Source organism: Amia ocellicauda, chromosome 2, assembly GCF_036373705.1.
Source record: "Amia ocellicauda isolate fAmiCal2 chromosome 2, fAmiCal2.hap1, whole genome shotgun sequence".
NCBI classification, from domain to species: Eukaryota; Metazoa; Chordata; class Actinopteri; order Amiiformes; family Amiidae; genus Amia; species Amia ocellicauda.
In genome coordinates, this window is record NC_089851.1 from 53,784,468 (window position 1) to 53,807,189 (window position 22,722).

General features: G+C 45.5%; 1 non-coding gene across 1 annotated transcript; it reads right to left on the reverse strand.

Annotated features, from left to right (window-relative positions):
* Positions 1–21,972: 21,972 nt before the first annotated feature.
* On the reverse strand, positions 21,973–22,046 carry trnat-ugu (transfer RNA threonine (anticodon UGU)). Its single transcript has one exon. It is a non-coding gene; the product is annotated as a tRNA-Thr (tRNA).
* Positions 22,047–22,722: the final 676 nt, after the last annotated feature.

Sequence of the window (22,722 nt, forward strand, 5' to 3'; positions counted from 1 at the left end):
GGTTCACTCCCGGTTTCTGAGTTTGTCGCAGATGGATGCACCTACGCAGTATTTCTTTGCCTTGGAGAAGAAGACGGCACAGCGTAAGATGATGCACTGTTTACAGACTGCAACTGGCCAGCTGCTGCAGGAGCCTGGGGAGATTCGTGGGCTGGCGGTCCAGTTCTAGAAAGAGCTGTTCACAGCTGAGGCTGTGGACAAGTCGGTGGAGGCTCGCCGTTTTCTCATGGACCTGCCTGTAGTTCCTGAGGTGGAGAGGCAGAAGCTTGAGGGGGAGCTGACACTGCTGGAACTTTCCGAGGCCCTCAGTGGACTGCACACTGGGAAATCACCAGGCATTGACGGCCTACCAGTGGAGTTTTATCGCACTGTATGGCCACAGATAGGAGGAGATCTGTGTGCCGTCTTTTCTGAGTGTGTGCAGGACTGTGAACTGCCTCTGAGCTGTCGGCGTGCGGTGCTGACTTTACTCCCCAAGAAAGGGGAGCTCTCTGACATCAAAAACTGGCGCCCAATCAGTCTCCTATGCTCAGACTAAGATTCTGTCCAAAGCCTTGGCCAATCGCTTGCGTACAATGCTGGTTTCTGTGGTGCAGCCGGATCAGATGTACTGTGTGCCCGATAGGTCCATTTTTTATAGCATTTTTTTAGTATGGGATATATTGGCCGCTTCCAGTCTCTTCGGTTTTAATGCTGGTCTTATATCCTTAGATCAGGAGAAGGCCTTTGATAGAGTAGATCATTCCTACCTTTTTAGTGTTTTTAGGGCTTTTGGCCTTGGTCCCAGGTTTGTGGGGAAAATTGAAGTCCTCTATCGTAATGTTTTCAGTGTGTGGTGTGCTTAGCTCTCACTTTCCGATCCAGAGGGAAATCCGTCAAGGCTGTCCCCTGTCTGGAATGCTGTACTCAATGTCTGTAGAGCCCCTCATTCACAGACTCCGCTCTTACTGACTGGCCTCTCTATTCCTGATGTGCCCATGAATCCTGTGAGAGTGGTGGCCTATGCTGATGACATCTCGGTGCTTATCACTAATGATGCTGATGTCAGGGTGCTAGGTGACTGCCAGGAGTGTTTTGAGAGAGTGACCTCTGCCAAAATTAACTGGCTTAAGTGCAATGCCTTTCTGATGGGGGACTGGGGAGGTGGAAGCCCCCCAGCTTTACCGGCAGGGCTGCAGTGAAACAGGCGGGCTTTCAGTTTTTTAGGGGTGTGGCTGGGGGAGGGCGGAGGGGCTACAGAAAATTGGGATGGGGTGCTGGGACGTGTACAGGGCAGGCTGCAGAGCTGGCGCTGGCTGGTGACTAAATTGTCCTTAAGGGTAGAGTGCTGGTAATTAATAATTTGGTCACATCTTCGGCACAGACTTCGGTGTGTGGATCCCCCAGGTTTACTTCTGAAGGCCATTCAGAAGATTTTGCTGCAGTTTTTTTGGGATGGCATGCACTGGATCAAGCAGAGTGTGCTGTTTTTGCCTGTGCAGGAAGGGGGGCAAGGGTTGATGGATGTCTGTAGTAAGGTGGTGGCTTTCAGACTCCAGTCTCTCCAGAGGCTACTTTTTTGCTCTGAGCCTCACCCTTGGAGGGATCTGGCATTTGCGTTTTTGCACAGAGTAGGGGGTTTGCACTGCGATAGGCAACTGTTTTTATTGGAGACTGAAAAGCTTAATCTCTCGGTTTTACCTGTGTTTTACCAGCGACTTGTTACTGCATTACAGATGTTTCAGGTACGCTCTGATTTTGGGTCTTTGGGGTTGAGGGGTCTTTTGGAACAGCCCCTGGTTTGTAATCGGTCCCTGAAGTGTTCACTTTTAAAGTCCGAGAGTTTTACTTCTCTGTTGGTGGCTAAGGGGTGTTTTAAAGTCGCTCACTTTATTGATATGGACCAGCGCAGGTGGAAGACCCCTGATGTCCTAGCTGCTGTGTTAGGGGTGTGGTCTCAACGAGTTATTGGTGTGTTTTTAGAACAGCCGCACTCAGCTTTTTCCAGAGAGGCTTTGTTGCTGCTGAGGGATTTTTTCTCGGGGCAGTGGACCTGCAGCCTGAGCCCCCAGTGGTGTCTTTTCTGATCACACCAGCAGTGGTGCAGTGTCTGGATACACCATGGAAGCTGCTGCAGTTTAAGGAAAACTATGACATCCAATTTCAGGGATTAGACAAAAAAGCACTTTATTTTTTATGCATCAAAATTCGGCACTACCCTGACCTTCGGGACCTGCCTGACACTCACTGGCGTGCACAGTTAGGTGTAGTGCCTTCTATCACTCCTGCTTGGTGTGGTCTCTATAGACCACCGATGCAGAAGAGAGTGGGGGACCTGCAGTGGAGAGTTCTGCACAGCATTGTTGTTACTAACGCTTTTTTATGTGTCATTTTGCCAGGCGTGTCTGACCTGTGTGTATACTGCCAGCATAGGGAAACAGTGTTCAACTGCTTTTTACATTGCTCTTGGCTGCGGCCTCTGTTTGTCGTCCTGAAGGGGTAGTTTGCTGGGCTGGGTGTCCTGTTCTCTGACAGTGTTTATTTTCAGGGTACAGCATTGCAAGAACAGGACTCGCACAGTACAACTGGCGAACTTCCTTTTGGGCCAGGCCAAGCTGGCCATCCTCAAAAGTAGGAAGAATAGGGAGAGAGGGGTTCTCACTGGGGATGCAGGGCTGCTGTTTAGAGTGCAGGTGACATCCAGGGTGAGACTGGAGTTCACCTATTATAATCTGGTCCACCGACTGGACATGTTCCTGTTGGTGTGGGGGGTGGGGGGAGTGTTGTGTGAGGTTGTGAACGGTGTCCTGCAGATGACTTTGTAAGTTGGAGGAATGTGGGGGGAGTGGGGGATGGGAGGGTTTTTTTTTTGCTAGGTTTTGTGAATGGTGATTCGGGAGTATACTGTTATTTATTTATTTATTTATTTCCTGGATTCCTGGCATGTTGTTTTTCATTTTTATGCAACAACCAAATGAGTGCCAAATTTGACATGGAATGAACTGCTTGTTAGTTTTGTTTCTTTTGTTGAATTGTCTATAGCATAGGGGGGAGTATGTTATTTACTGTTATTGGGTTTCAATGTTTTTCATAATTTCTTGTGTGTTTCCTTTAGAACCTTTTTGTTTCTATCTATTTGTAACTATCCTTGTTTGTCGGTACCAATCTATTGTTTTCTGTCTGTCAGTTTCTTGTCCGTTTGTGTCTGTTAGTTTTTGTATCTTTCTATCTGTCTTTTGTGGGTTGGGGAGCTTGCAGGTTTTGTGGTTTGGTGGACAGGAGTATACTGTGTATTTGTATCCTGTATTTTATGGAATTAAGTTCACTTTAAAACCCATCTATCCATCCATCCATCCATCCATCCCTCCCTCCCTCCGGACATATTGGCCATTGATATTTTCATCTGCCGGACAACTACATGTGATGCCGAAAAGTCGGCATTTGCCGTGTTATCTAGAGCCATAAATTAATGGTTTAAGTAATATTTCTACTTAAAAGGATTTAAATTCGATTTTCAGGAGCCTCAATATTTTGACCATCTTATATACTGACAAATACATATGAGATGTACTCAATATTCTACCATAGACAGAGAAAATACACTGTTAATGCATAGCACTACAACAGCTAAGCCCCCGGGTTTGAGTGGTAACAGACTGTAAAATATGTTCTCTGTTTCTCTTGTTTTTTCTCTCGAAGCAGTGTGGGACTTTGTATTTCTTTGTAGCCTAGGGGAAATACAATATTCTACATTAACATTATGCTTCTATGGATATTCACCCAGTATTTAGGTGGAATATTTGGATGCAAGGACCTGCCTTCTTGGTGGCATTCAGCATTCCTTAGATTCTATTGCATTTAAAATCGTTCAGCAATGATGTTCTAGTGCTTGTTTCTCAATTTAATCATCTCTAGAATCAGGCTTTCATGATGCATGTATTGATGTCCCTATATGTGCTTTACAAGGTCATAGATTTGTTGTAATCTACAGTTTTCGTCCTTGAAATTGATGTATAACTATTATGTATTTTTTTTCTTGACCTGCTTAATAATTGATACAAATGAGAACATTATTTTATTTGACCATGTAAGGGGTTTTCTCTGTATACTTCTTGCGTGCTTGATCTTCAAACCCCACTTATCTTTCAAATCGAGGATTCTGCCCAATGGGGAAGGGGCCTATGTCATTACCATGGTACCACTGTGAATGTACACGACCATTCAAAAGTTTGGGGTCACTTAGAAATGTCATTGTTTTCCATGAAAACATACATGAAATGAGTTTGAATAGGAAATATAGCAAAATGAATAGGAAATATAGTCATTGACAATAATTGTGTCCTTCAGACTTTGCTTTCATCAAATAATCCTCCATTTGCAGCAATTACAGCCTTGCAGACCTTTGTCATTCTACTTGTCAATTTGTTGAGGTAATCTGAAGAGATTGCACCCCATGCTTCCTGAAGCACCTCCCACAAGTTGGATTGACGTACCATACGGTCAAGCTGCTCCCACAACCGCTCAGTAGGGTTGCGATCCAGTGACTGTGCTGGCCACTCCATTATAGACAGAATACCAGCTGACTGCTTCTTCCCTAAATCGTTCTTGCATAGTTTGGAGCTGTACTTTTGGGTCATTGTCCTGTTGCAGGAGGAAACTGGAACAGGGTATGGCATTGCGTTGCAAAATAGAGTGATGGCCTTCCTTCTTCAAGATACCTTTACCCTAGGGATGCACCAATTAATCGGCCAGCAATCGGTATTGACAGGTTACAGGCCAAAAATGTAATAATCGGTATCGGCAGACTACTTCAAAATGGCGATTACTTGTACCACCAATGCTTGTACCCCATTCATACAAATCCGAGGTAAAATAGACTACCTCTGATGCAGGAAAGAAATGTATCGGCTTTGAAGACGGGTCTCCCTTTGCGTACCTTTCATTTCTAAAAAATACACCATATGTCAAATTGGTGGCCTTTTATCCTATGTCTGAATGGGGTATAAGTCTTTTCTTATTCAAATATATGGAAGAATAACTTGTATAATTAAAATGAGCTGAAATTAGAAGCCTTATCAGAAACAACATTTTTATTTAATTTATGACAGGGTAGAAAGTTACAGAAACGTCATAACATCGGTATCGGCATCGGCCGATTATGTTATATGAACATCGGCTATCGGTATCGGCCAATAATTTTCTTATCGGTGCATCCCTACTTTACCCTGTGAAAATCTCCCACTTTACCACCACCAAAGCACCCCCAGAGCATCACATTGCCTCCACCATGCTTGACAGATGGCATCAAGCACTCCTCCAGCATCTTTTCATTTGCTCTGCATCTCACGAGTGTTCTTCTTTGTGATCCGAACACCTCAAACTTAGATTCATCTGCCAATAACACTTTTTTCCAATCTGCCTCTGTCCAGTGTCTGTGTTCTTAAATTTTTATTTTTATTCTCCAGTCTAAGACCAGCACCCCAGAGTCACCTCTTCACTGTTGACGGTGAGACTGGTGTTTTGCGGGTACTATTTAATGAAGCTGCCAGTTGGGGAACTGTGAGGCGTCCATTTAGCAAACTAGACACTCTAATGTATTTGTCCTATTGCTCAGTTGTGCACCAGGGCCTCCCACTCCTCTTTCTATTCTGGTTAGAGCCAGTTTGCACTGTTCTGTGAAGGGAGTAGTACACAGCATTGTACGAAGTTGTACTTCAGTATCTTGGCAATTTCTCTGATGGAATAGCCTTCATTTCTCAGAACAAGAATAGACTGACGAGTTTCAGAAGAAAGTTCTCTGTTTCTGGCCATTTTGAGCCTGTAATTGAACCCACAATTGCTTATGCTCCAGATACTCAACTAGTCTAAAGAAGGCCAGTTTAATTGCTTATTTAATCAGCACAACAGTTTTCAGCCGTGCTAACAATTGCAAAAGGGTTTTCTAATGATCAGTTAGCCTTTTAAAATGATAAACTTGATTAGCAAACACAACGTGCCATTGGAACACAGGACTGATTAGGGGATAAAATAAACCTTTTTTTGGCCACTAGCCACGGTGTCTGGTAGAAGGAAAAAACTTACCAGCCACTTGGTATTTTTACCAGCCAAAGGCAAACATCACCAGAAATACATGAGGGTGCGTAAATGTGTGGTGAACATGTTAAAACGTGGCATTTATTCGGGTAATTAATCAATCACCATAACAAAAGCTAATTGCACACCTGTATAGACTAGACAGGTGTGTATGAGGGAAAAGGATCTGGATAGAAAAAACATGCTCCCACACAGTTTCTACTTGCAAGTGTTATAAGATCTTTGATCAAAACATTGCAGTCTATTGAATTATAACACTTCCTAGTAGAGACAGTGTGCGGGAGCATCTTCTTCAAATTAATCAATCACATATGCAATAACATGGCAGCTGATGGGGATCTGTATAAACACTAACACATGAGAAGGGGTGTTATAAGGTGACGCATTGCTCTTCATACTCGTCTTCCTCTTCACTGCTACTCCCTTCTCTGGGTTTCTGCACATCATTAAAAGTATTTAATTGGATTGGCTAGATATTCATAGAGCCATGGTCTGTGGTTGGGTAAAAAAAGAAAAAAGCTAGAAGGTCAGGCCAGAAGGTAGCTTGATTTCTGTTTTGTTATTTATGATGAGAATCTTGCAGACAATGTCGAACAGTATGATTTAAGTGCCTGCTCCCTAATCCATGTGTTGATCTATGAACTCTGTCCTATAATGATATATGTTCTGATTAGCTAACTTTTAAGATAACATAGTAATGACTTTCTGATTATAACCAGCTCTTTGATTTTTGTGTATAAAAGCTCTGACTGTTAAAATGAAGGCAGAGCAACTTTGGGATCTTCTTGATTCACTGTTCCTCTCCACGCTGCGTGTATTAAAGGCATTGCAACTAACGTTCCAACCTGATTTGAAGATGATTGTTCTTCCACATTATCTGGCGACGAGGATCGGGATCGCTAACCCTGACGGAGAGGACCGGAGTTGCCAGACCAGTGACCAGCAAAGCCGCACCGGCAGAATAATAAGGTAAGGGAGCCTTTTAAAATCCCTACTGCGGTGCTTTGTTTTCACTTGTCTGCTCGCCTGGCCCCCTGACGATCAGGTAACGCGATCTATATTTTAATTAAACAATGTTGCTTGCCTTACATCAAGTACTTGAGGCAGGAAATGTTTTCTTGCTTGTAAAGAAACAAAGGTTTCTTAGGGTTACCATAGACTTGACTGTGTCTTCTTGTTTATGAAGAAACAGGACTGTTTTTTCCTGTTTGGGTTCCCGCAGACTAAAGTGTGTCTGTAAACTGCAACATAGGTTTGACCTACTATTAAAAAAAAAAAAAAAAGCGCTAATTAATTGTTCAATATCTGATACGCCGGTGATAATATAAAATAACGTGTTTATAGTTTATAGAAGTTTATAGTGTTTATGGTAAATGAAGAAAAGTAATTAAGTTATATACAAGTTCTATAAATGCAAACATATTGAAAAACATGCTTGTTATTATTCCTATATAGCATTTATTATTATATATTTTTTTTTCTCTCCCTTGTCGCTTTATTGTTATTTTGCAGGCTTGCACGCCTTGGTTGTTGTGTACAAAACGATACATAGAAAATGGGAAAATGTGTTACTGTGTGGGAACAGCTCTAGTAAGACGGGCGACCCGCCACTTAAAGGTACACGTCAGGTACATGTATGATAACTATGGAGTGAAGCGGTGCGCGATGTGCACAAGTGGTTTGACTGGACAATAGGTGACAGAAAGTTAAGGTTTCCAGAAGATGGGACTTTTGATTCAGATAGACTTTAAACGGTTTTGCAAAATAGGAATACAAAGCCGGGAGAAGTAAACTAGAAAGTGTTTATTATGTAAGTAGAATTGGGGGCGCCATAGGCGTTTCCAGATATTTTATGGCATGTTACGTCACTTATTTATTATACCTACGTCATATACAGACGGAAGTGTACACCCATAGCGCCCTAACCCCCCACGATGACCCCAATGACCTCCCTTATCCTACTGTCCTTCTCTCGCCCCTAGCCCCCCTCCCTCCACCCACACTGCTTAGTTCTGCAGGCCTTTGTTCTTGCCGGAGAGTGTGAATGTTCAGAGTGTGAATGTTTCAGGTCCTGGGGGGTTGTGACCCCCCCCCCATTAAGTTAGAATAGCTCCATTGTTTCAGTAATAGTTATCTATCTATCTATCTATCTATCTATCTATCTATCTCTCTCTCTCTCTCTTTATCTTGTAGTGAATTCATTTTTTTTTGTTAAACGTCTTCTAACTGTCTTAAAAGTTAATAAGATTTAAACTTAAGATATTGTTCAATTTCTTAACAGTCCCTTATCCTGGCTTACAAATGTTACGATATACCACATTATTTTCTTACATTCTTAATCTTTAGAACTCCTTAAATTACTCTAGCCCTCTAAGTAAAGTGCTTAGGGGGAAAGTTTTTTAAAATGTATTTTAGCTCGCTCTCGCTCTCCCTCTCTCTCTCTCATGAAATGCGTAACGTGAAGTCTGAGATTAAAATGAATGCTTGTGGGGATTGAGGTCTGTGTGATGTCCCTCAATGTGACGTGGCTCACAACGAGGGGAGTGTACGTGTGTGTGAGTGGGTTGGGGGTTTTATGCTAATAGTCCCCTAGAGACAGGGTCTGACCGCTTGTTGAAATCAAAATAGTCTAATCCTTCTAACCGATATAATTTATTAAACATGTATCAAAAGTCCAAATAACTCTTTTGTCTGATCTAAACGCTTTCTGATTAGTTGCTACACATTTTGATACCAAACACGCCTGTGTCCCATCAATAACCTGGGCTGGACCAGGAAGTCATTTTAAACATCCCGAGGCTTAGATAAAGCTGATGTTGAAATACTGATTTTAAAATGCTAAACATCCTAGGGTCTGTCTTTAGACTTAAAAGACAAAACAGGTTCCCTAAAACAGTGATCAGAAATACAATGGTTAGCAAGAAGTCTGGTGTATATAGTATTATAGTCCTTTTCTTTGAGCTTGGGTTAATCGCTAGCTCGAATAAACTGTTGAAATAGTCTTAGATTTATATAGAGTCTATAGAGTTTCTATAGGTCTAGCTGATTCGGTTATTTTTTTTTTTTTTGGACATCGAGTCAGGGGAGGCGCCACCTTGGCAGTCATTTGAATTATGCCGCTGAGAGAGCTGATTGGTTGTGGGGGGTGTTTAACAAGGTGACTGAAAGTCTGGGGGGTGCCCCAGAAAATTGACCCCCACCGCAGATTCATAGGCATAAATATGTGGTGAGGTCTCCGTCTTGATGCATCATCCGCACCTCCCGAGTGAAGTGAAGTGAAGACCTCTGCTACTGAAGAACTACAATGACCGGAAACGGCATCACAGACTTCGGCTTGAACGAATTTTTCGGTAAGTCTTCAGATTCCATTCATTGTTACGGGATGTGTTATACACATGTTTTGTAAATAAGGCTATAACCCCTGTTTTAAGAACTGTAACTTTATTTTACAGACAGTCAACAATCTTTAATACCCAACGCGGAGGCCATAATTTGGAACGCCTCTGTGATTAACGAAGGTAAGCTTTACTTGTTTATATAGGAACTATGTTGTGTGTGTGTGTGTGTGCGTTGCTGTGTTTGTGCTTTAAGTTAGCTGTTATATAATGTTTGTTAATGTTTTGAATTAATTACACAGAGGTTGCCGAAAGGATCAATGTTATCGAGATACTGAGAGAAGCTACCGTACCTATACGAGAGATCTACAGACTACGTAAGAACTAAATTTTCTTTCATCACATTATCGGTACTTATTTGTACCCATTTATACAGCGGTGTCTTTCATAGTTGTATTCTATGTGAATTACATTGTTCGAGGGATCCACGGTACTTTTTAAAACATATTATTTTTTAACAGCTGTAAGAAACGTGATCCTAGACAGTCAGTAATGTCCTTCAAACTTTAAGTCTTTAAACGGGTTTGTTTGTTTGTACCGCTGAGGCTTGAGGGGTATTTTTTGTATTTATTTTTTTTGGGTGGGAGGGTGTGTTAGTCTGTTTCGTGGGTGGGTGTAGATGACATGCTGGGGCATGTAGCATGGCCTTGTTTAGAAATGTTTGTTTGAACACTCAGTTGGTTGTGAAATTAAGCTTACCGTCACAGATGTTTTAGTGAGTTGTTTGTAATATCTACCGTTATTTTGATAGTTTAAGATGTATATAGATGTTTGTGATTGTATTTTAAAGTGTTTGGGTTGATTGTAAATGACTACATGTGTTCATTTTGTATTCTTTTCTTTTTTATGTTTGTTATTATTATTTTTTTAGATGGTGAAAATGCTCCCGAACCAGGAATCTCCGGGGTCAGACGACATTTAAACTTGGAAGGTTCATTTAAAAGCTAAATGTTGTTAGTCGTCTATAAACCTGTGTTATGATAATATTAATATTACCGTTTTAAAGAATCGTTTATTATGACTTTATTTACGGTTTGTATTTTATGCAGTTTTTACATAGTTCATACGTTTTATAGCGAGTGTTTATATGTCTATTGTTTGTAAATAATAGCATCAATGTGTTTTGTTTGTTCCTAAGGCTAATTTTCAAAGGTCTAAAATGACCCTAGCATAGCGTTTAAATCATTTGATTTAAATGAAGAGTTTCATCGTCACTCAACCCGCCCTCGATCCTGTATCCAAGATACGGGAGCAGTACCCCGCCTATGCCAGATTACCCTCAAGTTCTTTTGGGTCACCACTCCCGAGTCTACGTTCGACCCCTTCAAATCCCGGACAGTATCCGCCGATGGGTGGAGATCTACTGAACCACCTATAGACCTGCATCGATAGACGAATGCCCGGATATAATCCCACAAGTGGCACGTGAGTTGTTATTGGATATCCTAGATTATCAACAAATGATTATACATGCACAAAGCCTGGCTATAGAGGGTCAAAACATTATTATTAATACAGTTAATAACGCCATAGATCGAAATTAATATTTTATTAGCGGTAAAACGACTCGAATGTGTGGGATGTGGTGTTGTGTAAAATAAATAAATGAATGAATAAACAAAAATGTCTGGACATGGTAAAAGAGTTCACAATCCGAATGATTATGACCGAGTTCAGTCCCCAAAAAGACCATCCAGAGAGAATGGACCCGTTCATGTCGAGAACTCAGCCAGCCATCCAATAAACCCGGAACTATTGCAAATGGTAAATGATTTAAATAACAGACCCTTACCCCCGATAGAGTTAAACACCCTGTTCCCTCCTGATTTGGTCGAATTGCTGCTGAATCCCGACCTGTTGCAAATTGTTAATGATATAAATATCCTACCCCTGCCAATGTCTCCTATAGAGCCCCGGCCCCCAATACATCCTGATTTACTAGAAATGGTTGATGCTTTGAATGTGATACCCTGTCCAAATTCTGTCCCTGTTACAAATTAATTGTGCCCATTAGAACACCGGGGTTCTGCTGAAGCAGCCGGTGCTATAGAGCAGGATCTTGACATTAACCGGTTTGATATCTTTGAAGGTCTTTTACAGACCTTAAATGAGACTCGTCAAAATGGTGGCTTTGCGGGTTGTTGGGGTGATGTGGAGGGTTGTGATACTGATAAAGTGGTAGGGGGCAGACTCGGTGAGAACAAGGGTAGTGAGGGTTTTGGGCAAACTGTGGACAATCCTAAGAGGTTCGTTGATCCAGTGATTATAGATAGACCGGCCTATAACAATTTTGAAATTATGCAGCGTTTTAATTTTGCAGATCTTTTCAATTGTGATAATTATGCTGAAATATTCGTCAACATACACGATGCCTTGCAAAGCATGATTGAGCGGGTGGCTGATAGGGTTAGACCTCGAGATGTTGTCCTGTTAGAACTGAGGGGTGATGATTTGTTTAGCAACCTGTCTGTAATGCCTTGTTACAGAGTAACGCATCCATCTTAGCCGATGAAAGTTTGACCCTGGTTCTAAATGTGGTGCGTGACCGTGAGGGAGGGGCTTGTAGAAGACAGTTGTCAAAATGTTTGAAGAATGACATAATCCGGATTAAGATCAGACAGTTAGTGGTGAGCTCCGATGGGGACAACAAAATCTGTTGCCTTTTCAGACATCTTCAAGTTTGAGGAGAAATTGTCTTTAAAAATTGTGGTGTGTGTGATAAATGACGTGTTTGTGAAATTTCAGATGCATTCTGACCCCCACGAACAGACGCTGTTTCTCTTCCTTAATGATAGTCATTACATTGGAATAAAGAGTTTGACGGCTTTTTTGGGTTGTTCGTACGTTTGCCCCTTCTGTTATGCGGCATTCAACGATAAGCTTAAACACCGATGCGCCGGTTACTGCAATGTTTGTTTCAGCCCCCAGTGTCATAAGGGGTTGTCCCCCACCATCAGCTGTAAAGATTGTTTATGGATCTGTCTCTCAGCGTTCTGTTTTTCTGAGCATAAGGTGCCGAGGGTTAACAGCGAGGGTGTTGAACTGAGCGCCTGTGATCAAACAAAATATTGCCCCAAATGTCGTTTCCAATACCGGTTTCATAAGGGCAAGACCCACAAATGTTCGAAACAGCGGTGTCGGCTGTGTAAGGCCGACCTGACCCTAGAGGCCGAACACCAATGTTTTATTCAGTCTGTTAAAAAGGAGCCACTGCATAAACTGTATGTCTTTTTTGATTTTGAATGTTGCCAGGAAAAAGGGATCCATGTCGGCCAGCGGTGAGGATTGTGTCAGTGCTTTCTTTATAAAATACCGTAGTCTGAAATACCTCAATTACACGTTTATTGCACACAATGCTAAGGGTTATGATTCTTACCTTTTGATGAAGTATCTGGTGGAGAACGTGGTGACCCCTAAAATTATTGCTCAGGGGAGCAAGATAATGTGTTTCACCGATGAAACTTTCAACCAAAGGTACATAGATTCGCTGAATTTCCTACCCATGAAATTGAGTACTTTGCCTAAAGCTCTGGGTTTCGCGTCTCAGAAGAAAGGTTGGTTCTGTCACAGTGGTTGGAATACCTGACTACCCGGGATGACATCATGATCAGTCACGCTTTAAACCGCGGGGAAGTCAAAATGGGTCCCTACCACTACCCCAGGTGGCTGGGGTGCGTACCGCTTACGAGTTTGCCGGTTGTATTTTCCACGGGTGTCCGCAATGTTTTGATCCAAACACCTTTAATCCTGTAACTCAAAAACTCTGTGGTGATGTGCACTATAATTTTCAGCAACGAATTGAAACATTAAAAAAACACCTATGGTTTGAACGTGGTGGTGATTTGGGAACACTAGTGGACCACCCTGAAGCAGCAGGATGAGGGGGTGCGGGTCTTCATGGAAACCTTTGACTTTCCAGAACGTCTCCAACCCCGGGAGGCATTATTTGGGGGTTGGACCAACGCCATCTGTTTACATTATGAGGTAAAGTCAGGGGAGAGAGTAGATTACTATGACTTCACTAGCTTGTACCCATTTGTCAACAAAAATAAAATGTATCCCTTGGGACATCCAAACATTATTTATCGCGACTTTCTCGACATCAGTCATTACTTTGGCTTGATCAAATTCACCGTATACCCGCCCCGAGGTCTATTCTTGCCCGTGTTGCCTTACAGGTGCTCGGGAAAATTGATGTTACCTCTGTGTAGAACATGTGTGGAAACAATCGTCTAAATACAACCTTGATTAAAAACCCCGAACAGTTTATAGAATTCATGTTTTCCAAAGAACACGATGTATCCCACTTTCTAATTCATAAATGACCGAGTGGCCCAGGTGCAATGGCGGACCCCGAAAGATTTCCCCACCCGCCAGGGTAACGTTAATGTGTTTATTGCAATTTTTTCCACGGCTTACGCCCAGCTTGAACTGTACAACTTAATGGACCAACTACAGGAGCGCACGCTCTATCACGATACTGACTCTGTGATCTTTGTCACCAGGCCGGGGGATTGGGTCCCGCCCCTCGGGGACTACTTTGGGGAGTTAACGAGCGAGCTAGATCCTCAGGACCACATAGTGGAGTTTGTTTCAGGGTTCCAAAGACTTACGCATACAGAACAGCTGCTGGTAAGACATGTATGAAAGTTAAGGGGATCACTCTGAACCATTGTAACAACAAAATCATTATGATGACCCTGGTCCACAGTTTTGTAACTGAAAAAGACGCGCCTTCTCGTGAGATTATTACTTCCAGAAACTGAATCTATCTGAATTAAAAGGGTTACATGTTGGAAAATAGATCACTAAACAAACGGTTCAGGGTGGTGTACAATAAAAGAGTGTTGATGCCCGACTATAACACTCTACCTTATTAATATTAGCGGTGGTTTTGATAACAGACTTCAACATCCTTTTTCATGTATTATAGCCGGTCCCTCCAACTCGGGTCAGAGCTATCTTATAAAGAATTTCATAGAAAATGTGGAAGCGACCGTGTCCCAAAATCTCGACAACATAGTGTGGTGCTACTCTTGCTGGCAGCCGCTCTACGATGCTTTGGCGGCGAAAATAAAAAATCTGAAATTTGTACAGGGAGTCCCCGACTCGCTGTGTGATGATGAGTTGTCAAAAAGTCTAACTAATCTAGTGGTCCTTGATGACCTGATGGAACTGGCCAGTGACAATAGCGAGGTGGAAAATGCCTTCACAAAGTACACTCATCATCGGAATTTAAGCATTATTTATTTAGTTCAAAATTTATTTTTGCAAGGTAAAAAAAGTCGCACTATTAATTTAAACACTAATTATATAATTATTTTTTTAAATCCCAGAGATAAACTACAGGTTACCGTCTTGGCTCGTCAAATGTACCCCAAACAGACAAAGTTCTTTTTGGAGGCTTTTGAGGACGCTACCAAAAAACCCTACGGGTACTTGCTCGCCGATTTTAAAGCACAAACCCCGGAAGACTTTCGTCTCGGAACAGGTTTGTGCCCTCCAGATTGGCCGGCCGTGTATGTGCTAAAGAAAAGGAAATAAATAAGCATGTCTGTTCGGATTAAAAGAAATCTACCACTTTTGCAGATGTTATTTGAGGGGAACCCGTGGCAGAGGAAAGCTGTGCTGGCCGCGGCCCCTTCGGATTTGATAGAGTCCCTGTGCGAAATAGCTTTAAACATCTTGCGTGGAAACATCCCCCTAACCCCTTCTCAACATTCTAAACTCAAAAAACAAAAAGCTGTTATCAAGATCATCGCTAATAAGAAGTATTCTATTAAAAGAAAAAGAAAGAAGATTAATCAAACCAGGGGTTTTATTGAACCACTCTTGAGCATAGCTGTGCCTTTCCTTGCCAGTCTTCTGGCTTCGAGCTCGGTTTAGTAATGGAACATGCTCGGAAAATGTTTTTGGTCCCTCAGGATCAGCTTGAAAAACTGAAAAAAAATGTTGCCGGTCCAGAAACCCTCCAACAAACTGTCGAAAATAACTTGGACTCTGAAATGAAAGCTATATTAGCCAGGGTTGATTTAAATCAGCATTCCAAACCCCAATTGTATAGTGCCACAATACAACAATATACAGTATCTGGTTCGGCAGGGGGAAAAAGATTACAACACTTTAACTTTAAACATGGCCTCTCGAGAAAACAGGATTGCGGATGAGGGGCCCTTGGTTCTTTTCTTCATCATCTCCCACCACTCTATGGGAGAATCAAAAAGGTCCTTCAGGGTCCTCCACTCCTCGAGGCATCTGCTAAAGGTCTTAATCACACGAGGGTCATCGAGCAGAGAGGTGTTGAGCTTCCAGACCCCAGGCCCCGACTCCCGTGTGCTCGGAATGAGCACCTCTGTCGTCAGGAGCCTGTGGTCTGAAAAGAAGACCGCCTCCGAAGACATGGCGGTCCTCTCCAGTGGCTTGCTGAGGAGGACGAGATCTATCCTGGAGAAGGAGGAGCCAGAAGAACTCACCCAGGTGAACAAGGGGACCAGGTCCCGACCTGCGTCGCAGAGTTCAAAGTCCTCCACGAACGCAGCGAGGTCCCTGCTGGATCTATCGTTGCGGGGCTTACTCCGGTCTACATCCCTCAGAGCACAGTTGAAATCACCTGAAATGATAACTGGCAAGGTGCCGATCAGGAGCGGGCGTAGCTGAGGGAGAAAGAGGACTCTCTCTCTCTGGCTGGTGGGGGCATAGACATTGACCAGCCTCAATACAGCCCCCTTGTATTTAAAATCGAGGCTGGCCAGTCTGCCCGCCTCTATTACCTTAAATGTTTTTACTGCTAAGAAGGGGTTTTTCAGGAGTACGGCAATCCCGTCCGCTCGGGACACATTGGACCCCGACCAGAAGGATTCTCCTAGGGTCCAAGTGTCCCGGAGATCTTTATATTCTTTTTGGAACGGGATGCCGCACTCCTGTAAACAAATAATGTCTGCCTTCATTCCAGCCAGAGAGTTTAAAACATCGGTCCTCTTTTTCACCTCAGCAATGCTCCTCACATTTATTGAAATGATAGTTAATGCCATAATGGCTGTGAGGGCAATTACCCGCTCCGTAACAATCATGTAAAGAAACCTTTCTCTTCCCCACTCCTCTCTTCTCCCTCACCTAGCTTAGCGCTAGCACCCATCATTTCAATCATTTGCCTCACCGCTTGATCCTCTAGGAAGACTATGGGGGGGGCTCGGCTCCCGCCACCCGGTAAGGCTGGCAAAACTCCACTGGGCTCAGGGCCCGTGGTGCTGGAGGTTCTCCCTGGTTCCTTTGAGGCCGAGGCCCGACGAACAGATGGTAGGGCAGAGGCTTTATGTACAACTGGGGAGAAAACTGTGTAGACCCCGCTAGTTGTTCTTTTAACTAATGGTGGGGGAGGGGGTGGTCTCTCCCTTCCCGGCTGTCTGCCGCCGCAGGCCTCCTCCCCCAGCACCAGTGACCTTACCATCACGTCCCTGATGTCTTTCTGGGAAAGGCCACTGGCGCCGACTCTCGTCTCCTGAGGACCTGCGGCTCTCCCACTACTGCCGGGAGGGCATACCTGACCCCTCCCCTGGGAGAGTCTCAGTTGTGGGGCAGGAGGAATGTTATTTCTAGGGGGCCTCTCATCTACCAGGCTGCCCACTCGGGGCAGTGGAGAAGGCCCACTACTCTCCTCTCCGGAGTCAGAGTGGGGCGTATAGAAATTAGAGGGAGGGGACTCTGGAGCGGGGGAGGAGCCGGCAGGGGGGGGAGAATCTGCAGAATGGACCCTTTTTTTCATCATACCCCCCCTACCCATGCTCCTCTTCTCTGCCCTCCTTCTCTTCCCCGCTACCACTGTCCACTCTCCCTCTGCCTCCACTTCTGACCCAGAGTCAGAGAGGGAGCCTATGAGGCTCCTGAGGATTGTTTCCTCTCTACCCCCATCTTGGGGTATCACCTTTGGAGGAGCCTCCGCTTGATTTTCTCTCTCTCCACCACCCCCGAGGGCCCACGCCCTATTTGCATAGGAGGAGGGACAATTCCTAAAGAGGTGCCCTCCCCCACCGCACAGGTTGCAGGCCCTCTCCTGCTTGCAGGCCCTGGTCTGATGTTCTCCGCCGCAGACCTTGCACTTGACAACAGTACAGGCTGCGGCTAAATGACCCAGGGCCCCGCAGTTCCTACATAATTTGGGCATGCCATGATAAAAGACAAACCCCCTATTTGCTCCTAAAACCACGGTGCTTGGCAGGTGGCGTACTCCGCCGATGGCGCCCACTTCCACCTGCAGGCGCACCTGCCACCGCCGAGCACCGGTCCAGACCCCATCCTCATCATTAACTCTCCTGCTTTCTGACAGGATCTCACAGTGTCTCCTCAGCCATACTTCTACGTCGTGCTCTGCCACTGCTTCGTTATAAAACTGAATTGTTACAATTTTAATTTCTCTATCTGTCAGGGCGTCGACCACAAAGTCATTCAGGGGCATGCTGTCTTTTTTTTCCCTATACAGGTTCCAAAAAGCAGGAATCAAACCCATGCCTCTAGGGGAAACTACAACCTAACCACAGCACCTTCGACCACTTGGCCATCCTGACCACCCGGGAGGGTGCTAGCAAAATAAATAGCAGTCAAGGACTGCCTTCCGGAGCTTGAGCTGACTGAAGGACACTCACAATGTGGAATAAAGCAGGCAGGGGAGGCAGCGATGCTGCCCTCAACTTTTAGAACTGGAAAAAGACGTGGCGGAAGATATGGGGGCTGCAAGGGCAGCTCCTCATTAGAATAGCGTTGAGTATCCCTGCCTGTCATGCGGGAGACTGGGGTTTGATTTCCCGATAGCAGGCTCCTTCTCTGGTTTTGCTTCCCACACCTAGGGGGGGAAGCCTACACAAAGGACTTGGGAACAAGAAAGACATGTCACCCCAATGACCAGAGAAAGGAGGAAGAGCAAGAGCAACACAATAATTCCAATAGATTCCAATCTCTATATGTAGATTTATATATTATAAAGTCATAGAGCGAGAGAGAGAGATTGCAAGAAAATGTGTGAGAGAAACAGATTTTACGAATGGGGGCCAACAAGCCATAGGGGGGCTGGCACTATTCTTTGGCGTCACAGTCAGCAGGATTCAAACCTGCATGGGGAGACTTCAATGGATAACTAGTCCATAGCGGGGGATGTGGAGAAGCAGGTGTATCCCGATGAGGAAGGGACAGGGAGAAGATCGCTTTACAGATCAAGAAGGATATAGGATTAAAAGCGTCTGCTAAACCTACTTAAAATGATGGACGGGGGTGCTTGACTTATTTTTTTCTGCTGTCTGTTTTCTTTGTGTGTGTTACTCACTCTACTTCTATAATGGACACAATTAAAGTATGAATGGATGCGTTAAAGAGAGCGGCTGTGTTTTAGTATGTCAAGCAGAAATGCCTGTCCGTGATCTTTTTAGATGCAGATGCACACAGAGCACGCTAGAGGGGGAGTGGGTCAGGAATTGGAAAGGCGAGATTTGTTTTAGTCATGGGTCAAGACAGAGTGCAGGAGTTACAGTTTTATTTTCAGGGCATTTTAGATTAGTTTCTGTTTTAATGACTGAGGTGGTGGAAGGACGCCTGCTTGTTGTCAAGGCAGTAGTTGAGAGACGATTGTTTGTTTTTATAAATGTATATGCACCAACAAATGGCAGGGAGAGAGCGGGGGGTTTAAAACAGCTTGACAATGACAATTATTGATTTTAATTGCACCCTGCATGACAAACTTGACAGGAACCACACTGAGCCGCACTCCCAGTCTTCCAGGGAGATGAGGGGGCTGCAGGAGAGGCATGACCTGCAGGATGTGTGGAGGAGTTTGTATGGGGCAGAAAGGCAGTATAGCTGGTCGGAGGTGCGGGAGGACACTCTCTCCCTATCCAGGCTTGATCAGATTTACACTGTACTCCAGTGAGGTGGATGAGCCTCAGACCAACATGCAGCATCTCCTTGGAGACCTGCCGCAGGTGCCGGAGGAGAAGCAGGCTGGGCTGGAGGGGGAGCTCACCCTGCAGGAGCTTACTGCTGCTCTTCATGGGTTGAGTACAAGGAAGGCCCAGGGCATTGATGGCCTGCCAGTTGAGTTTTATAGCACCTTCTGGGGTCTGCTGGGGACTGACCTGCTGGCAGTGATGCAGGAGAGCATCCAGCAAGGGGCGCTGCAAGTGAGCTGCAGGCGTGCCCTCGTGGCACTGTTGCCCAAGAAGGATGACCTGTGCTAGAACTGAAGCTCCTCTCCAGAGTGATGGCCTGATCCATCTGATCCACCCTGACCAGTCCTACGGTGTGCCTGGTAGGTCCATACAGGACAACATCCTGTTCATTAGGCACATCATGGAGGTCTCCAGGCTGTTGGGGTTAAAGACTGGTCTCATTGCGCTGGACCAGGAAAAGGCTTTTGACCGGGTTGAGCACCAGTACCTGTGGCGGATGATGGAGGCTTTTGGGTTCAGCCCTGTTTTCATAGCCATGACCAGGGTGCTCTATGGTGACACTCAAAACATATAGAAAATCAATGTTGGCTTGAGCGCCCCCTTCAGGGTGTACAGGGGAATCTGGCAGGGCTGCCCCATGTTGGGATGCTCCACTCCATGGCCATTGAGCCCTTGCAGCAGGAGCTGCACAGAGTGGTGGGGGGGCTTTATGTCCCTCGCTGCCCGACAACCTTCCGCTTCTCTGCCTACGCTGATGATGTGGTGGTGCTGGTGGGGTGCGAGGGGGATGTGGACAGAATCAGCACCTCGCTCTGGGACTTAAACCAAAGTGAACTGGTCCAAGAGCACGGGGTTGCTGCTGGGGGAGTTGGGGGGGCAGGGAGGCCTGCAACTCCCTGGAGGATTACAGTGGTGCAGAGGTGGTCTCAAGTACTTGGGGGTGCACCTGGGGGATAAGGCCATGGAGCAGAGGAACTGGGAGGGGATGCCGGAGGGGCTGCGGGGGAGGCTCGGGCGATGGCGCTGGCTGCTCCCTCAGCGGTCTTCTTCTGGACTGGTCTGCACTGGCTGTGAAAGGGGGTACTATACCTGCCCCGTGAGGAGGGGGGGCAAGGGCTGGTGGACGTGGAGTGCAGGATGGCTGCTTTCCATCTGCAGTTCCTGCAGAAGCTGGTCTACGGGCCGAGCCTCCTGTCCTGGAGGCCGCTTACGTGGACCTTGCTCCGTCATGTGGGGACGCTGCAGGTGGACAGTGCAATGTCCCTGATGGACATTAGCAGGCTGGCAGCAGGCAACCTTCCTGGGTTCTACCGCAGTGTGTTGAGGGCCTGGCAGCTGCTCACAGCCTGACATGTGTACAGCTCCCTCATCCTGCACTGGCTGCTCCAGATGCCCATCATCTGGACCGGGGTGTTCCAGCTGCATGATCTGCTGGCTGGAGGATTGTGGACAGCCTGGAAGGGAAAATGGGTGTGCGCTCCCTGCGCTGGACAGGTATTCTGCTCGGCCGAGGCCGGTGCCACCCTGCCTTCTGAAGGGAAACTGCTGCTGAGGGAGTGTTTCCTCCAGCTCCAGACCCCAGAGCCCCTGTTCAAGTTCCCCAATTTGCTGGTTTCCCCCTTCCCTGAGGTATGATGGAGGCCTCTCAGGGACCCTGTTGAGGAGGGGTCCACAGGAGTTGTCCCTGGATGGGGCCTGTGTGAAGGCCCGGCACCAAACGCAGCTCTTGCTGCTAACTGACATGCCCTGGAGGGACAGGCTGGGGGGGAGGAGGGGAAGGGGGTGCCAGTATGGCACAGTGTGTATCAGCCACTGCTGAAAAGAGAGCTTGGGATCTGCAGTGGAGAGTGCTCCACGTTATCATTGCCATCAAGTACTTCCTGTTGCTAATTAACGTTGCACAGTGTGACATCAGTTTGCACACCTTTCTCTTTCTTGTTCTCAAGTCCTTTGTGTAGGCTTCCCCCACCACTCCCCGGAATCAATCCCCGGTCTCCCGCAAGACAGGTAGACATACTCACCACTATACTAATGAGGAGCTGCCCCTGGTGCCCCTGCTGCCCCCACATCTTCCGCCACGTCCTTTTACGGTTCTAAATTTGTCAGAGCATAAATTTGCCTACTTTATTCCACCTTGTGAGTGTCCTTCGGTCAGCTCAGGCTGCGGAAGGCAATCCTGGACCACTACTCGCATTCCTAGTACCCTGCCGAGTGGTCAGGATGTCCGAGCAGTCTAAGAGGCTGCGTTCATGTTGCAGTCTCCTCTGGAGTTCAAGTCCCACTTCTGACATATCCAGTGTTCCTTTTGCCCTTCTTCAAACGTGTCAGCAGGAACACCTTTGTCTGTCTCTGTGGTGTAATCGATTAGCTGTTGACCTTTAGAATCCACCCAGGGAGGGCCCCCTTTTCCCCCCACCCCCTGTTATTATTTCTACTTCGGGCGGTCAGCTTGCCAGACTGCGGCTTTCCTTCAGCCACAGTAACCTTATGCTGCTTGCTGCGGACGGCCATCTTGCTAAAGTCTAAGGAGGTTTTAGAAGCTTCCTTTACATTGCCTAGATCAACATAAACCAAGGCACTGCTGGGATTCAAACCCAGAGTTTCCTGTTTACAAGATAGGTGCTTTGACCAACTAAGCCACAGCGCCAGTACTCCCCTGTTCCCCAGTGCCTACACTCAGGGGTAAGGAGCAAAACAAAACAAAACAAAACAAAGTGTGGATCCAGGCTGCAACAAAGGAAGCACACAGAGGTGTACACGTAAGGTTGATTGGAGCAACAAGCTTCCTGGTGAGCTTGTCCCGCGGGTGGCAATGGGAATTCGACATCGGCCGTTAGGTGCGCGTAGTCCACACAGGGATGTCCTTTGGGTTTTGGTTCTTCTTTAAAAACTGTCATCTGTCCTGTTGGCTTTCCGCTTCATAACGTCCTCCAATGGATTTACTATTAGCCTATCTTGCTAAAACTAAGGGTTGATGTAACAGTTCGGGTGGGATATTTAACAGCCCCTCCCAACCTGCACACAACGAATAATGTGACAGTAAACAACTCAAACAACTGATACAAATGTGTGTATCCTAGCACAATGAAATGTATTTGGAGTAAATTACAGCACATTTAAGATGAGCAAAAAGATCATGAAAAAGGAAGGACAACAAAAGTCATAACAAATCAGACACTATTACAAATGGTGGCGATACAAAGTCCACAATGAAGTTCCCCCAGTCCTTTACCAGTTCATATCACACCCGACGCTGAGGTGCCGTGGAAATCATGGAAGTGTTGATTATAACATATCCATTATGGTCAACACTTCCAAAGTGG